The sequence below is a fragment of the Phascolarctos cinereus genome, unplaced genomic scaffold (assembly GCF_003287225.1).
Source record: "Phascolarctos cinereus isolate Bilbo 61053 unplaced genomic scaffold, phaCin_HiC Scaffold_5;HRSCAF=322, whole genome shotgun sequence".
In the NCBI taxonomy this organism is placed as follows: Eukaryota; Metazoa; Chordata; class Mammalia; order Diprotodontia; family Phascolarctidae; genus Phascolarctos; species Phascolarctos cinereus.
This window is the reverse complement of record NW_027555958.1, coordinates 328,228,483-328,244,532: the sequence shown is the minus strand read 5'-3', so window position 1 is coordinate 328,244,532 and position 16,050 is coordinate 328,228,483. Positions and strand designations below refer to the sequence as shown.

At 39.2% G+C, this 16,050-nt stretch overlaps 1 protein-coding gene across 2 annotated transcripts in view; it reads left to right on the top strand.

Moving 5' to 3' along the window:
• LOC110201862 (C-reactive protein-like) overlaps window positions 1–14,435 on the top strand; it is a 132,477-nt gene extending 118,042 nt beyond the window's left edge. The window contains exon 4 of one of the 2 annotated variants that reach the window (XR_013487280.1): window positions 13,862–14,435. The gene's annotated coding sequence lies outside the window, so the exon portion shown is untranslated. The remainder of the gene's footprint in view (window positions 1–13,861) is intronic. The other variant, XR_013487278.1, reaches the window with a different exon arrangement.
• Window positions 14,436–16,050: the final 1,615 nt, after the last annotated feature.

Here is a 16,050-nt window from a genome sequence, read left to right as displayed (position 1 = left end):
GGAACATTCTTCTGTTTCTGTGGCCACTTTTTCTCACTGATGAGTTCCTCTATGGTCTCCATTTTGTGTATAAGCCCAGGTTAGCCACACTTCATTGCCCTCCTGGGTCTACTCATGACTCTCTGGACTTCACCACTTTGGCCCTGCTTAGATATGTGTTCCTCTCTTGCTTTTCAGCTTCCTTTTTGTGTGCTGTCCTCTTCTGTTAGAATGTAAGCTCCTTGAAGGCAGGGGCTATCTTTTCTTTTGCTTATATTTGTATCCTCAGTATTTAGCACAGTGCCTAGAATGTAGTAAGCATGTATTAAATGCTTCTTGCCTGCCTGCCTACCATTTGAGCGTTCATTTAAATGTGTAATCAGTGGTATGCTGGTAAATGCTTAATGAGCAGCACTTTGAAAAAAAAAAGTTTGTATGTATTTATATATGACACACTTTTAAGTTTAATCTGCATTGTTAACACTTTTTTCATCACTTTCTTAAATCCAGACAATCCATCAAACACTATTTGCTGATTTTGGAGATGTAAATGTTCACACTCAAAATTTAACAATTGTCTCTCTCGAGCAGGCTTCAGCACATCCCCATATGTAATACACTTGGGAGGAAGAGAAAGCTGGAGCAAGGACAGGATGACTCCCTGTGTCAAGAAAAGATGGTGTGTGGGAAGAAAGGGTCCACATGCCTGCATGCAAGAGTGGGCCAGGGGAAAGTAGGAGGGAAGCCTATGGGACCAGGTGGTAGGGAAAGAGGAAAGAACTCTCTCAGAATTAATCTCTGTCTAGGGGTGCTCTTAAAGATCACTCAAAGACAAGGGAAGGTAGTGAAAGGATTTGGAATGAGGTTTGTAGGGAGCAAAGGAAGAAAGAAGAAAGGATAATTTCAGCTGTCAGTGGGGACAGAAGGTAAAAGAAGAGCAAAGAAATGCAGAAATTATAAAGTTAGAGATTCAGTCTGGAACTCAGAAGAGAGGTCAGGCCTAGAGATAAATTGTGGGAATCACATGTAGGATGGCAGCTGAACCATGACAGTGAATATACTTTTCTTTCCCTGGACTTCAATTTCCTCAGCAGTACAGTGAGGAGGCATCGCTAACTGCTCTCTAAATTTTACATTTTGACTATAAATGTTCATCTTGGATGATCTGATGGGTCATAAGGGAGCTAAAGTATATTTGAGGGCCTGTGATGTCAGGTGCTTTAGGGGCTACAAAGGAATTTGAGACAACTTCTGCCCTGAAGGATGCTGCAGTCTGGTTGGAAATAAGAAGATGCTACAAGGTAAATACAAGCTTTTTAGGCAGTACGAAGGAACCTACAGATGTCACAAGACATTATGTGATTAATTGCCAAATGAATGGTGCAAATCTCTGTTTTAAGAAGGTACAGGAGAGAGAGATTACTTCTGGCTAGTAGGAATCATAAGGCTTCCTTTGGCAAATGGCATTTGAATTGAGTGATGTAAGACTAGTAGGGTTTGAAGAAAATAAGATGGGTTTAGGAATTCAAATAATGATTAAATGCTAACTATGTGCAAAGCTCACAAAGAGAAGGGGATTCCTGTGAGGATCCTACCACCTGACAAACAATAATAGCAAATAGGCTTGCCTCCTCTTTCTCTCCCCCTTCTGACTTTTCTCTCCCCACTCAGCTTCTCCCCAACCTCATTTTAGTCATGTCTGATTCTTCATGACCTCTTTGGGATTTTCTTGGCAAGGATACTGGAGTGGTTTGCCCCTCCTTTCTCCAGATCATTTTATTTGAATTCAAGAAGGTCTTCTCTCCTGTAGAGCACTGGGCCTAGAATCAGGAAGACTCATCTACCTGAGTTCAAATTTGGCCTCAGACACTTACTAGCTGTGTGACCCTGGGCAAGTCATTTAACCTTATTTGCCTCAGTTCTCAACTGTAAAATGATCTGGAAAAGGAAGTGTCCTTGCCAAGAAAACAACAAAAGAGACCAGGAAGAGTCAGACATTACTGAAAATGAGTGAAACAATTCTTTTAGTCTTCATTCCATAACACCATTTTTAGTAGGAGCCTTACAGTTTTCTGAGTATCTTTCCATAAAGGCTAATAATGTCCAGGTGTCTTCCCTCTTTTCCTCACCTCAGCTGAATTTTCCTAAAAAAATTTATTTGATGGCAAATTTTATGCAACCTGTCTTGGGTACATTTTAGCTGATTCTACAACTCATAGTTAAAACTTTTTTTGGGATTGGGGTGGGACTGGACCGATGACTTTATTGGTAGACCTAAAATCTATAAGGAAATTACTATGCCAATGCAAATTAGCATTTTGATCTGAAATTTACTATCTCAGAGAATTGCCTAGATTGAACACAGAAAGTTTAAGTGAATTGTCCAGAATCATATAGTCAGTATATGTTAGGAGTAGCACTTGAACCCAAGTATTCCTGACTCTGAAACTGACTCAGTGTATTTGTGTACTTATATGTACTGTACTTATGTACTGCACTTATGTGATTAAGACTTTAAGGGTTTACAAAGAGCTTTTCTCTTGATAACTCTGAGTTGGATAACACCAATATTACCACCCCCCATCTTAAGGATACTAACTCAAGATGCTTAATACAAAGCAGGACATTTGGTGCATATGAGAATGGGCCTGGATAGACTTCTATTTCTCACTTGAGCAGATTAATCACATAGGAGTGGGGCTTCTATTTAATATTCATTATGTGAAAGATGAATGGGAGGGGGTGATGAGCATGTCATGACAGGTAATGGGAAGGACAGAGTGAAAAAGATTAAGTTACTTAATGTTTTTTTTTACATAACAAAAGGACTTTATAAATAGTTGGCCCTCTTTCTATATCAACTACCATCCAGAGGCATCCTCAGGCTCTAGTGACTAGGCTTTGGAGTTCCCCAAATCTGTTGACACTAATGATTGATAGGGGAATAGGGAGAAAGAGGTGGAGAGAGCAGGATGGTATCCTGAAAGCTCATGACAAAATCCAACCAAGACCCTTTCCCCATAAAACAACGATAATAATCACATGTATATAACTGTTCCTCAAAACCTGAAGCTCATTTATATAATTATCCCATAGAACACTTCATTCTCTAAGGCACACAAAATGGTAAGGGTATTGCACAGCCTTACAGTGAACATATGTGACATTCCCTTTCACAATTGTCTGTGATCATTTTTACTTGATTCCATCAAGAAAAAAAAGTTTTTGGACAGATGGATGTGGGAGCAGTATGACCCCCTCCAGGGTAAGAATATATGATAGGTAGTAAAGATTAGCATGGCACAGTGAGAAACAAAACACCATCTCTAGAGTCAGGAAGGACCCAAATTCAAATATCACTTCTGATGCTTACTGGCTACGTGACCTTGAAAAAGTCACTTAACCTTTGTGGGCCTTAGCTTCCTCATCTATAAAATGAGGGGGGTTGAACTAGACACCCCCCAACATCACTTCAAATTCTAAATCTATGATCATGCAACTTATTAAGATTTGTCTCTCAAAATTAAAAGTCATGTGTTTGAACATACAGGCTGATGTTTGGTTACACATTTATGTATGTATTTTACGTACAACAAAGGATGCTATCTAATGTGAAAATAGAGTGTAACTAGAATGTATAGTGAGTGCTATAGTCTTTATAGATTCTATTGGGTTCCAATATGTCATTACCTCTTGCGATGAATACAGATTTGCTGAATAGCAAAATGGATAATCTTTTGTTTTTTATTTTCATTTCTCTCCAAATCCCTGGATTATAGGCTCACCTCACTAAGATTTCAGCCTCCTGGTCAGCTGTTTGTGGTCCTGTGTTATCTATTCTCTAAGCTGGGTCATTCACCTGCTGTTTATCATTTTCACATGATACACCCAGGGGTTTTTTGAAGATAAACTTTCTCTGGTATATCTGCTACCCTTGGCCTTATCATAAGATCATTGAACATAGAGCTGGAAAAAGCATTAGACATGTCACTGAGTCCCAGCCAGCTCCCTCATTTTATAGATGAAGAAACTGAGGCTCAGAGCAATTAAATGACTTACCCATCACAGAGTCAGAGTTGCAATGAAAAACCAGGTCTTTTGACAGCCCAATCCACTACTGTTTCTATTATACCACCTTTTTATTTGTCATTTTACACATCGCTTTTCCCTTGGGGACCCAGTGACAATGAACTTCTCTTCTTTCTCACAGACCAGCATCCTTTTGCTCAAGCAGGCCTGGACAGCTAGAGCTTATGGCCCTGCTTTTTTCAGGCCCCTTATTATTGGCCTGCATTGTGTAGATATGACTGAACCTGAGCCAGGCTGCCTTATCTTTTAGTCCATTTTCTGTCCAAACTGTGTTCCTGCCAAAGTTGGTGACTGAAGGAAACTCTTGCCAAAGCATTGTACATGTTGGGGCTACCTCAATTCATATCATACCCTATGGGCAATGTTCCTTGTGCCCTTGGCAACCACCTCATTTTATCAAGGCTCCTTTCTAAGCTGAGGTGCTTCAGCAGCCCAAGAACTGCTTGGGAGCTTTTGGATGGTATTTGGAAACAAAATATAAGCATCTCCAAAAGAGCAAATGGGAGGTGTTGGCATCTGTCTCCTTTTCTGTCTTTTTTAGCCAAGGTCTGAACAGTACACCAGAGATATCTGCAAATAGTAGGGGGTTGGATCTGCTCTCTTTCTGGTGTGGCTGGATCAGCAACTCAGAAATCCTACTATTCTCCCTGCTTTGGTCCAACAAAGCAGATAGCTAAACTAGGACAAGGAAGACAGCTCACTAAACCACCATGACAGATCGCCAAGTCAGCACTCAACAATTTGCTACAAGTGATTAACTGTTGCTACAATAAATCTGTGGTCTCCTACAGGTGAGTGCACACTGCAGTAGGTGCAGGTTTGGACCCATCCGTTCCTGCCTATAACCATGTGACTACAGTTCATGACCACATATACATTTGCCACAGTGGGTCCATGTTTCATTCAATGTATGTCCAATTGGGTAGACCAACTGTTATAGTCAAAAGAAGATAAACATAGAGTAGGGTTTTTCTTTTCCTCATCAATTTGATGACTTTATTTCTTTTCTTATATAGCCTTGTTTCTTAACCTGCAATTTATGGACCCCTTAGGAGTCCTTGGATATATTTAAGGGGACTTGTGAAGTCGGATGTGAAAAATATATCTTTATTTGCACTAACTTCTAACTGAAATTTATCACCTCTTTCAATAATCAATGCAGAGAACAAACCATAATATTAGCAATGCAAATAAAAATGATATTTTTCTATTATGTTATGATTGAAAATTGACTTATGTCCAATATGACATTCAGTTGCCTTGTTTAAGAACAGTTTAATGTTGTTAATCAAGCTAAGAAACAGCAGCTTTCACATTGATATGTCTTTCAAAATAATTTTTTTTTGGAGGAAATTGGGGTTAAGTGACCTGCACAGGGTCACACAAGTAGTAAGTGTCTGAGGCTTAGATTTGAATTCAGGTCCTCCTGAGGCCAGGACCAGCACTCTATCTACTGTGCTACCTAGCTGCCCCTTGCAAAATAAATTTTAAATGTACCATCTTGTTTTAAGTGTACTAATAAAGAAGCGCATATATTACTACATCCCAATTTAAAAAAAATATTTTGACAACTACATTTCAATATAATTGGTTTCTTTTGTAATATATTTTATTTTATGCATTTAAAACCATTATTCTAAGAAATTCATAGGCTTCTTCAGACCACCAAAGTTATCCACAACAAATGAAAAAAAACCACTAAGAACCCCTATTATCGAGTTTGGACATGCTCACCATCCTCATTAAGAGGACAAAAACAATTCTTGATTAGGTTGAAGAAGCTAAAGTTACACTGAGATGAAATGACTTGGAGAAACTTGTTCTTAAGGGACAGATTTCTGGGCCCCTGGAACAATTTGCTTGGCTGAGACTCTCGCCTGAGAAGCCACCTTCAGTGAGGTGGCAAACCTGGTCTGGACTTGTTCACCTCCTCCCGTTTTCCCCCTCCACCTTTTCCCTTGCACCTTTCTTCTGGAATGCAGCAGAAATAGGGAAGGGATCTTTCTCCAGTTTCCCCAGCCCCAGATCAGAAACTATTGTTCTTGGGGCAGAAACATAGAAAATGATTGATTATTAGTAAATTTAGTAGATAAAGAATAGTTTAATTCAGCAGAAAGATGATAGAATTTTCTATGTAAATTGCTATGTATCATTCATCACTATGCTGGCTTCTGGGACAGCATCAAAAAGTAGAAGTCTTAGATGTTTTTGTTAAACAGCAAAAACTGATTAACATTAAGATACATTTCTTACTTACAAGCCTTTAATGACATCTTTAATAGTGTCAACAACACTTTCTTTCTCCACCTGACAAAACTCAGCTAAAGTCAATGCCAGAAAATCTTCAACCTTAATATTTTTGTTTTATGCATTGAATTTAAAGTTCTCATCTCTCAGAAAAAAATAATGAAATTCACTTCTTGAGGATGGTGGTGGTGATGGTGATGACATGTATTTATTTTTAAGTTATTAAAACTGTGTGCAATGCTTCTCTAAATATTAAAGAACTGTTAGTTAATTTTTAACAAGTATCAAGAATTAGATTAGTGCTTATCAAGGGCTTTCTAATTGGCTCATTCGAGAAGACAATTCTTGACAGTGAATTTTCTAAGGTCAAGACATGGCGGCAAATTTCCTGCAGAAGCAAATGGCAGAGGCCAACATGGGTTTTCCCATGTTGCCTGAAAGGAGAGTTCATGGACAATTGGCCTAAACCCCAAACTCTTGTGTAGAAGATGAAAGATCTTGATTTCTGAAGAAATGTAATACTTCTATAATCTACATATCTAGTCAGAGGAGGGAGACTTCTACAGCAGTGCTAGCCTAGTGGTTGCTTTACAAGTAATCCCAGGAGTGAGAATTTCTAACAACGTATTATTATAATAGTTAACATTGAAAGAGCACATTTAGATAATTTGATCTGGTTCCTGAGCAGTGTGCCTCTTGGGGAAAGAAGAGTATTGCCTATATGACCCTTATAGGCAAAGAACTAAAGCTAGGATATGAGGTGCCAAGAGATTGGCACCATGATACCCTTTGTATTACCATTATTGATTTAGACATTGTAGATCTAATGGCAAGACTGTTTAGAAGCTCCAAAGTATGTTTACCCTCTTGAAGGAGAAGGGTCTAAACTACAAGGTAGCAGTTCTTCTAAGAACTATAAAGAAGTTCTTACTTGAATATATTGCCCCATTCATAACCCTAAGTTCCATTTCTTTCTGAGAGAAGTTTATAAATTACTGTGAATTCTTTATGTATTATTTTTATATCAGTTTATATGTTCCTGTGAATCTTTTCTTCTTTCTGCACTTTCTGTGGAGTAAAATAAAGACTGTTCACTAACATGTATGTATTACCTTGAATGCTTGTACAGGAGATAGAGACCTTGATATCCGCATTGATGAAAATCTAGACATAAGCAGAATTGAAAATTTAGCAGAGTAAACTCTAGGTGAGAACAAAATGGGCTAAAGAGATTACTTTGGTCAATGCCCGGGGCTAGACACAATCCATGTAAGCTTAGAGCTTCTGGAGCTCTGGGCCATATGTTCCTTCCTAGGGACTTACCTATGATTCCTTGATTTTATGGCAAGATAAAAGGTTGATATTTAATCAAATCTTAATGTCTAATTCCTTTTTGGGAGCTCCACACACATTGGGGTCTCATTTGCATTACAAATATAGAACACCCACCCACACAAAAAAGTTTGTGGAGGGAGAGAATGTTTTTGTTCTTTAAAGAAATCTCAAAGGGCCCATTTGCCTTTCAAGAGTGGGAACCATGTGCTAGGCAAGTAAATTCTGCTCAAAACAGGATCATAGGATTAAAAAGGATGGTTAAAGTTCAAAAGTACTTCATTTTTCAGAATCCCAGGGAAGTGAGAAATATACTTAAAAAATTTACTACATATGGAAGATAAGCTGGCAATATTAAAAAAAACCTGTAGTAAATCCTCCAGAACATTGGGTAGATTCCTTCTGTGGATGCAGACAGAGTATGGACAAGAACTGCACAGGATCAGGTGTCCTCTGGAGCCATCTGGGTTTAGTGGCAAGATATAGACCAGGATGACTGGAGATGGCCCTAGATGTAGTGGGAGATCTTGGCCTTTTTGTTTGTTTGGTGAGGCAATCAGAGTTAAGTGACTTGCCCAGAGTCACACAACTAGTAAGTGTCATGTGTCTAAGACTGGATTTGAACTTACATCCTCCTGACTCCAAGGCCAGAGCTCCATCCACCCTGCCACCTAGCTGCCCCTGATCTTGGCCTTTTTAAGCTAAGGTCTTTCCCAGGTCCCAGTTTTTCTGAGGCAACACCCATTCAGTGATTAAAGCTAGGTAAGAAATGAGGTAAAAAATGGGATCTTTTACCCAGTGAAAAAAAATCAATCTGAGAGGGGAAGACCCTCAGGGTTTCTGGTCAAAACAGAAACAATTGCTATTTACACTCACTATGAGCCATTAGGGCTTAAGCTGACCGAGTGAGGTGACACCAATTATAAAAAGAGGTCACATGAAGGGACTTTCTAATTGCTCTACCAGCCTCTTTATCTTTCCCTTCCACGAAGTTGATAAAACGATATTCCTAAAGCATGGGATTGACTATGTCACTCACCTGCTCTCTACACTCCAGTAGTTTCTGATTACTTTTTGGATCAAATACAAATCCTTTTATTTGCAGTTTAAACTCCTTCACAGTTTGGCTCCAACCTATATTTCCAGTCTTACTATACATTACTTCCCTGAATGTACTCATGGCCAGCCCCCCCCCAAAAAAAAAGTCTTGTTGCAGTTCCTAGCACAGGACATTCCATTTGTCATTTCTGTTTGCAAAGCCTGTCCCCATCCATGGAATGCGGGTTCTCCTCCCCTCTGCCTCTTCCAAGCCACAGTTTCTCTATAAGCTCAGCTGAAATGCCATCTCCTACCCAAAGCATTTTCTGCTTCCCTAGCTGATGATGCCTCCTTTACATCCAATTGCCTTCTTCTTATTTATTTATTTTAGCTCGATGGTACAGTGGATAGAGTGCTGGACTTGGAGCCTGGAAGAGCTGAGTTTGGGTTCTACCACTTACTACTAGCTGTATGATCCCAGTTAGATCATTTAACCTTTCATAGTCTCAGTTTCCTTATCTGTAAAATGGCTATAATAATAGTGCCTACCTCTCAGAGTTGTGAGGATCAATTGAGCTCGCTCACATAAAATACTTTGTAAACTTTGAAGTATTATATAAATGCTAGCTATTTTAGTAAAAATGTTTGCAAACCTCAGAGTTATATAAATGCTTCTTTTTTTATTGTTCTAATATATTTATACATCTACACATTTTTCTGCCCTTATAGAATGACATATAGTGTGATATAAATGTTAGCTATTATCATTTTTATTTTTTTTACATAGTCTCTAAAATGTGCACAGTGGAGAAAAGTGATAAAGGTCATAAATATCTTATGGAATGGGACAGGAAAATATATGTTAAAGCATGAAAGAACCTATTCAGGGAATGACTTAACAATGAGATCAATGGATAGTGAAAGAGGTAAGAAAGAATGGAAATATGTAAACATTGCCAGGTAAGAAACATTGCCAGAGTATGAAAGCTTCACAATGCTGAGCACCTTTTAAGGCTTAACTATTTGCTTCATATTTATAAAGATTTCTGGCATTTGACTAATATCTGAGTTAGGGGAAAGGAAAAGGGAATAAGCATCATTTAGTATCTATTACATGCCAGGCACTGTGCTAAATGCTTTACATAGCTCATTGGATCCTCACACAACTCTGGGAGATAGATGCTATCATCATCCCCAACCCAGTCTAGGAAACAGGGGAAGACAGAGGTTAAGTTATATGGCCCAGATCACACAGCCAGTAAGTATCTGAGGCCAGATTTGAACTTAGGTTTTCCTGACCTGAGGCTCTGTGCACTATGTTGCCACCTAGCTGTCCCAAGCAGGAAATGACCCCACCCCCTCTTTTTGGATATAAGAATCATTCCTCTTCCATAAGTGGTTTATATATAAATAAGGTAGAGGCATTTATTATTATTGATTATTCAAGAGGATTATTTAATTCAATTATTCAAATGATTATCCGATTGTTATTGAGTTGTTTTAGTCATGTCTGAGTCTTCTTGACCCTATTTTGGGGTTTTCTTGGCAAAGACAATGGAGTGGCTTGCCATTTCCTTCTCCAGCTCATTTTGCAGATGAGGAAACTGAGGCAAACAAGATTAAGTGACTTTCCCAGGGTCACACGGCTAGTAAGTGTCTGAGGCTGGATTTGAACATCAGGCCTGCCGCTCTTTCCACTGTGCCACCTAGCTGAGAAGAACTCAGTTAAAATCTTGCCTATGATGTATATTAGCTGTGTGACTCTGGGCAAGTCATTTAACCTCTACCTGCCTCAGGAAACCCGAAGGGGTTTCAAACTGTTGTTCCTTCATCACACTGATTAAATAAATAGATGCTTCAGTTATATGCACATGTAAAATGCTTAACCTGAGGTATACTCTTGGGTACTTTTAAAAAACAAAACCATTTCTCATGATCAAGATGAATAGGATGACCTCATGAGGAATGTATGATTTGCTGAAATATTTGGGAGGACAAGGAAAGAGAAAAAAAGGGTTGGTTAGAGAAAAGTCATAACCCTGGTTAGTGAAAAAAAATCTATAAAAACTGTAGGTTTTGAAAGTTTTGAAAGTACCATAGGTATTTGTGTTGCTTTCATGCCCCAGGTCTACCCCCACCTCCAACAAAGGCTGAATCAGCAGCCAGTAGGAATGGAAGTCAGCAGTGATGCCCCCCCCCCTAAATGTAACCTGGGTACAAGGGTGTTTGTGGCTTTTCTATGGAATCCTGTCAGTTGAGAGAACTATATAGCTATAAGAGACCTTTAGCTATAAAATAACAAGTCTTATGCCTTTCATATCTTGGTATTAATTATTAATATTACTATTTTTGAGGTTCACTTACGTATTACTGGGTAGCACTGGCTCAAACACGGTGTCAGAGTTACTTTAGGCTTCTAAATAGAAGCCTTCCAGCAGATCTGCCCATTAAAAAGAGATCTACCTTTTACCCTCTGAAAGCTGGAAGTGGGGCTAAGAGTTCTGTGAGATGGAGTCATCTTGTCTTAACCTTGTCTCCTGGGTCCTTCTGAAACTTGCTGGAAGCCCAGAGGAGTCAGAATTCAAATAGGCAGATTCCTGGGGACCTTAGTACAGATGGGATCCAATCCTGGGGGAGCTTCCAAGCAAATTTGACTTTCTGATTAGAACTCTCTGGCAAGAAGCAGGGTTTACTTTTGAAACAAAGAGGTAGCTAAACCCATCTGTGTCTTTCTTCATGGTACTTTATTGCATCTGCTCTGAGGTCTTACAATCTTGGAAACATGAAATGGAAACATTGAATATAGCATAAGTGAACACTGCCTGTAAGACAAAGGGTTAGGGTACTATGAGTCACTGGTCCTCTTCCCATGATAAACCTGGGTCACCATATAGATAGATGTCCCATTGTCGTCCAATATGTCATTTTTGTTGGCAGAACACCCCCCATGGTAGACCATCCCAGGTCCAGATGTAGAGAAATGCTACTTTATGTATAGTAATTGAATCTATCAGTCAATAAACATTAATTAAGCACCTAAAATGTGCCAGAACATTTAAGAGCTGCATCCAACAGCTAGGAGCTTTTATAAGTTGTCTTCTCTCCACTACGCTGCCTACTCTTATGACCATGCCTCATTTGCTTCCTCACACTTTGGCCCCCTTTTCCTATTGGTGAGTTCTTCCCTGAACCTTCAATTTGTGGAAGGTCCCAAGCCAGGGCAGTCTTCGTTTCCTTTTCTGGATCTGATTTTGACTCCCCAGACGTCTATGCGTTGTGTTCCCCTTTTAGAATGTAAGTTCCTCGAGTGCAGGGACTGTTTTCTTGTTTGAATTTGTATCCTTGGAACTTAGCGCAGTGCCTAGCATATAGTAAACATTAATAAATGATTGTTGACTGACTAACAGACTGGGTAATAGATATACAAAGACGAGAATGAAATAGGCTGTGCTCTTGATGACTTTACTGGGGAAGACAATATGTGCACAGAGTACTCCATGGGAGCAGAGGCAAAGACTGTTCTGGGGCAAGAGAAAGATTCCTTGGGGGTTGGGGGTGGGAAGGATTTTAGTAAGAAGCAATCTTGTGTGAGAAATTGGGGATTTGTGCATGTAGGATTTTGTCTTACCACCTTAAGAATTACAACTTGTGCACAGATGTGAGACTTTCATTTCTACCATCCTCTCCTGAAACACTCTGAATTGAGGTGAAAGGTTTTGTGGGCTCTAAGTCCCAGCTTTGTATATACTGTGCCTGCGTCCTTGGAGGATGGTGATGCGGGGAATACCAAGGGACCAAGAGTTGAATGATTTTTCTTAGCATATTAGATTCCATGTCCTGAGTCTTAGATTCTTCTGTAGTTGTGTTTCTTTTGTGCTCAGCTTGGATGAGTGAAGAGAATGACAAAGAATGGATGAGCACAAAGCCTTGTATTCTTTGTCGTTGTTGCTGTTGTTCAGTTGTTTCAGTCGTGTCTGACTCTTTGTGACCCCATTTTGGGGTTTTCTTGGCAGCAGTACTGGAGTGGTTTGCCATTTCCTTCTCCATGTATTCACTGAGCTTCTTTCATGTTAAATATGTATATATGTTCATATACATATGTATGTGTATATATACATCTAATTAATTATTTAATTTATGGAGTAAAACAAGCATTTCCGTAACATGGCATAATGAAAATTGCACATGAAGCTACAAATCTATTATGTAGAACTTGCCATTCCTTTTAAATATGTAATAAAGCTATCATGTAAATTCCCTCCCTTTCCCCCTCCCCCCCAAGATGGCTACCACTAGACACAAATAGTATGCATATGTAAGATCATTCTATACATAACTTCTATTTATCAGCTCTTTTCTCTAGATACAGGTAGCATCTTTCTTCATGTGTTCTTTTTTTTTTTTTTTGCTTTTTTAAGCAATTCGGGTTAAGTGACTTGCCCAGGGTCACACAGCTAATAAGTGTCAAGTGTTTAGTCTGAGGCCGGATTTGAACTCAGGTCCTCCTGACTTTAGTGCCAGTGCTCTATCCACTGCACCACCTAGCTGCCCCTTTCATGTGTTCTTTATAGTTAATTTGGGTATTTATAATAGTCAAAATGACTTACTTGCTCAAAGTCACTCTTAAAACAGTATTGCTGTTACTGTATACAATGTTCTCTTGGTTCTGCTCAATTTGCTTTTCATTATTTCTTGTCTTTCCATGTTTTTCTAAGATCGTTGAACTTATGATTTCTTATAGCACAGTAGTACTATTCCATCACAATCCTATGCCACAACTTATTCAACCATTCCCCAATTGATGAGCATCCCTGCAATTTCTAGTTCTTTTCCACCACAAAGAGAGCTGCTATAAACATTTTAGAATATATATTCTTTTCCTTTTTCCCTAATCATCTTTGGAAATAGACCTAGTAGTGGTATTGCTGAGTCAAAGGGCATAGGCACTTTAATAAGTCTTTGGGCATAATTTCAGAATGCTCTTCCAAATGGTTGAACCTATCTATACCTTAAAGAGATGCCTACAGGCATCGAAAGCATAAGTGGTCACAGGGTCACAGACAGTGTGTGCTGGAAGCAGGACTCAAATTCAGATGTTGCTGACTTTGAGGTCATCTCTCTATCCACTATGTCATCCTACTTCTCCACATCAATTTCTCATGTTATTTCATTTTAGGCATTTGTTTCATGTCAAGACCACTGAACTTAGAGGCAAAAAGACCTGCTTGATACTCCCAACTCTGATATTCACTACATTTTGTGATGCTGGGTAAGTCACTTCACCTCTCCAAACCCCAGTTTTCTCATCTTCAAAATCGGAATAATAACAATTGGGTTAGCACTTTCACAGAGTTGTGGGGAAAGTGGAATAAACCTGGAAACACTATATAGATGTGAGCTGTTGCTATTAATATTTCTTCCTCCTCTTCATCCTTCTCCTCCTCCTTCAGGCTTCCTCTTTCCTTTTCAGTCCTCCTCTTCCTCCTCCTTCTTCTCTCTTTCCTCCTCTTCCTTCACTTCTTCTTCCTCATTTTCCTCCTCCCTCCCCTCAAATCCACCTCTGATCTTCATAGAAACTTCAACCTACTGGGATTCTGACCTGAGTTAGCTCACCCCTCCTTAGATAGTTTGAACCTTGCTTTTATGGGCCTACCATATTGGTGCTGGATTTACTGATGACATTTGATTAGCTTTAGTCATACTGCAACTCAGAACTCCTAAACTCAATCTATTCAACAGCTTCAGAATCCCCTAGCAGCAGGATGACAGGTGTGCACCATCATGCTTTGATTTTTTAAAAGCTATTAATCTTTATAACCATCTTTAGTTATTAATCATCATAACCATCTGTGAAGGAGGGAAGCAGTCAGGTGATCTGGTTTCCAAATTATAGATTAGAAAGTTTATGTCCTCACTCAATATGTTTTCAAGCAAAAATTGGATAACCACTTTTGAGGGATGTTGTAGAAAGCAATCATTCTTTGGATGGTTAGATGTCCTTTGGTCCCTTCTAGCTCTGAGGTTTGATGATTCTTGTCACAAAAAATCCAAAACCAAATTAACATATTAAATATAACTCTCAGGAGCCAAGATCATAGGAAAAGAATGCTACTGGGAAGAGTCTGAATGAAAGTGAAACATTCATGTTGGAAAAATTGGATGTAATGTCCCATTTCTTAACAAGTTATAATTTAATTTTGTTAAAATAAAGGACAGTGAGGACACATGTCTGTGACATTTCCACTGGGGGCTTTTCATTTTGATTCAGGTCATGGCAGAGTACCTTTGATGTTACTCGCTTTTCCAGGACTGCAGATTGACCTGAGTGGCTCTGGATCATTGGGGCTTATATTACTGCATGGGGATAAGACCTGTAATTTCATTGTTGAAGAGAACTCCTGGATAAAGAACCTGTCTATCAATGTGGGTAGCACCATGCAGTATAGTCTGGAGCACTAAGAGAGAGGTTAAATGGCTTGCTCAGGATAACACCTGTGTCAGAGGCAGGACTTGCCTGAGTCTGAGTCCAACTCTTTCTATCCACTACTTCATATTGCATCATACTCAGTAGTAAAGGAGAGCTATGGTCCTTTACAAATACACAAATAAAGGATAAACAGACTCAGGGGCACTTTTGCTTCTATTAATTACAATATCAAAGATTTCAAGTTGAAAAGGACCTTAATGATCATCTAGTACAACTCCCTCATTTTATAGACCAGAAAACTGAGACCCAGAGAAGTTAAATGATTTGCGCAGGATCATATGGCTCATTAAAGTGTCTGAAATATTATTATACACTTATTAAAATGTCTTAAGTAGGGTTCAAACCTGGGTCTTTCTGACTGTCCAGTGCTCTGTCCTTTACACAAGTGGTCCTCAAAGTTTGGTCCACTGACCTCTGGGAATCCTCAAAGTCGAAACTGTCTTCTTAATAACACTAAGATAATATTTGTCCATTAATATACTCCTCCCTTTTCTAACCACACATCTGTGTGAGGCTGGATTTTGTTTTTTCACATACTTCAACCAAAACAAGATTGCAGCCAGTTGAAAGTAGAAGCAGATAGGAGAACCCAGTTATCTTCTATTAAGCCAGATGTTAAATAGACATCCTGTGTTTGGCATTCAAAGCCCTTCATTATCTAGTCCCTTCTTATCCTTCTGGTCTTCTTACACCTTACTCCCTACCATGTACTCTTCCATCCATTGACACTGTCTTGCCTGCTGTTCCACAAGCAAAACACTCTATATCTTGGCTCTACCTATTTGGCTGTCTCCCATGCCAGGAATGCTCTTCCTCCTTATCTCTGCCTACTTTCCTGGCTTTCCTGGTTTCCCTCAAGCCTCACCTAAAAGCCCATC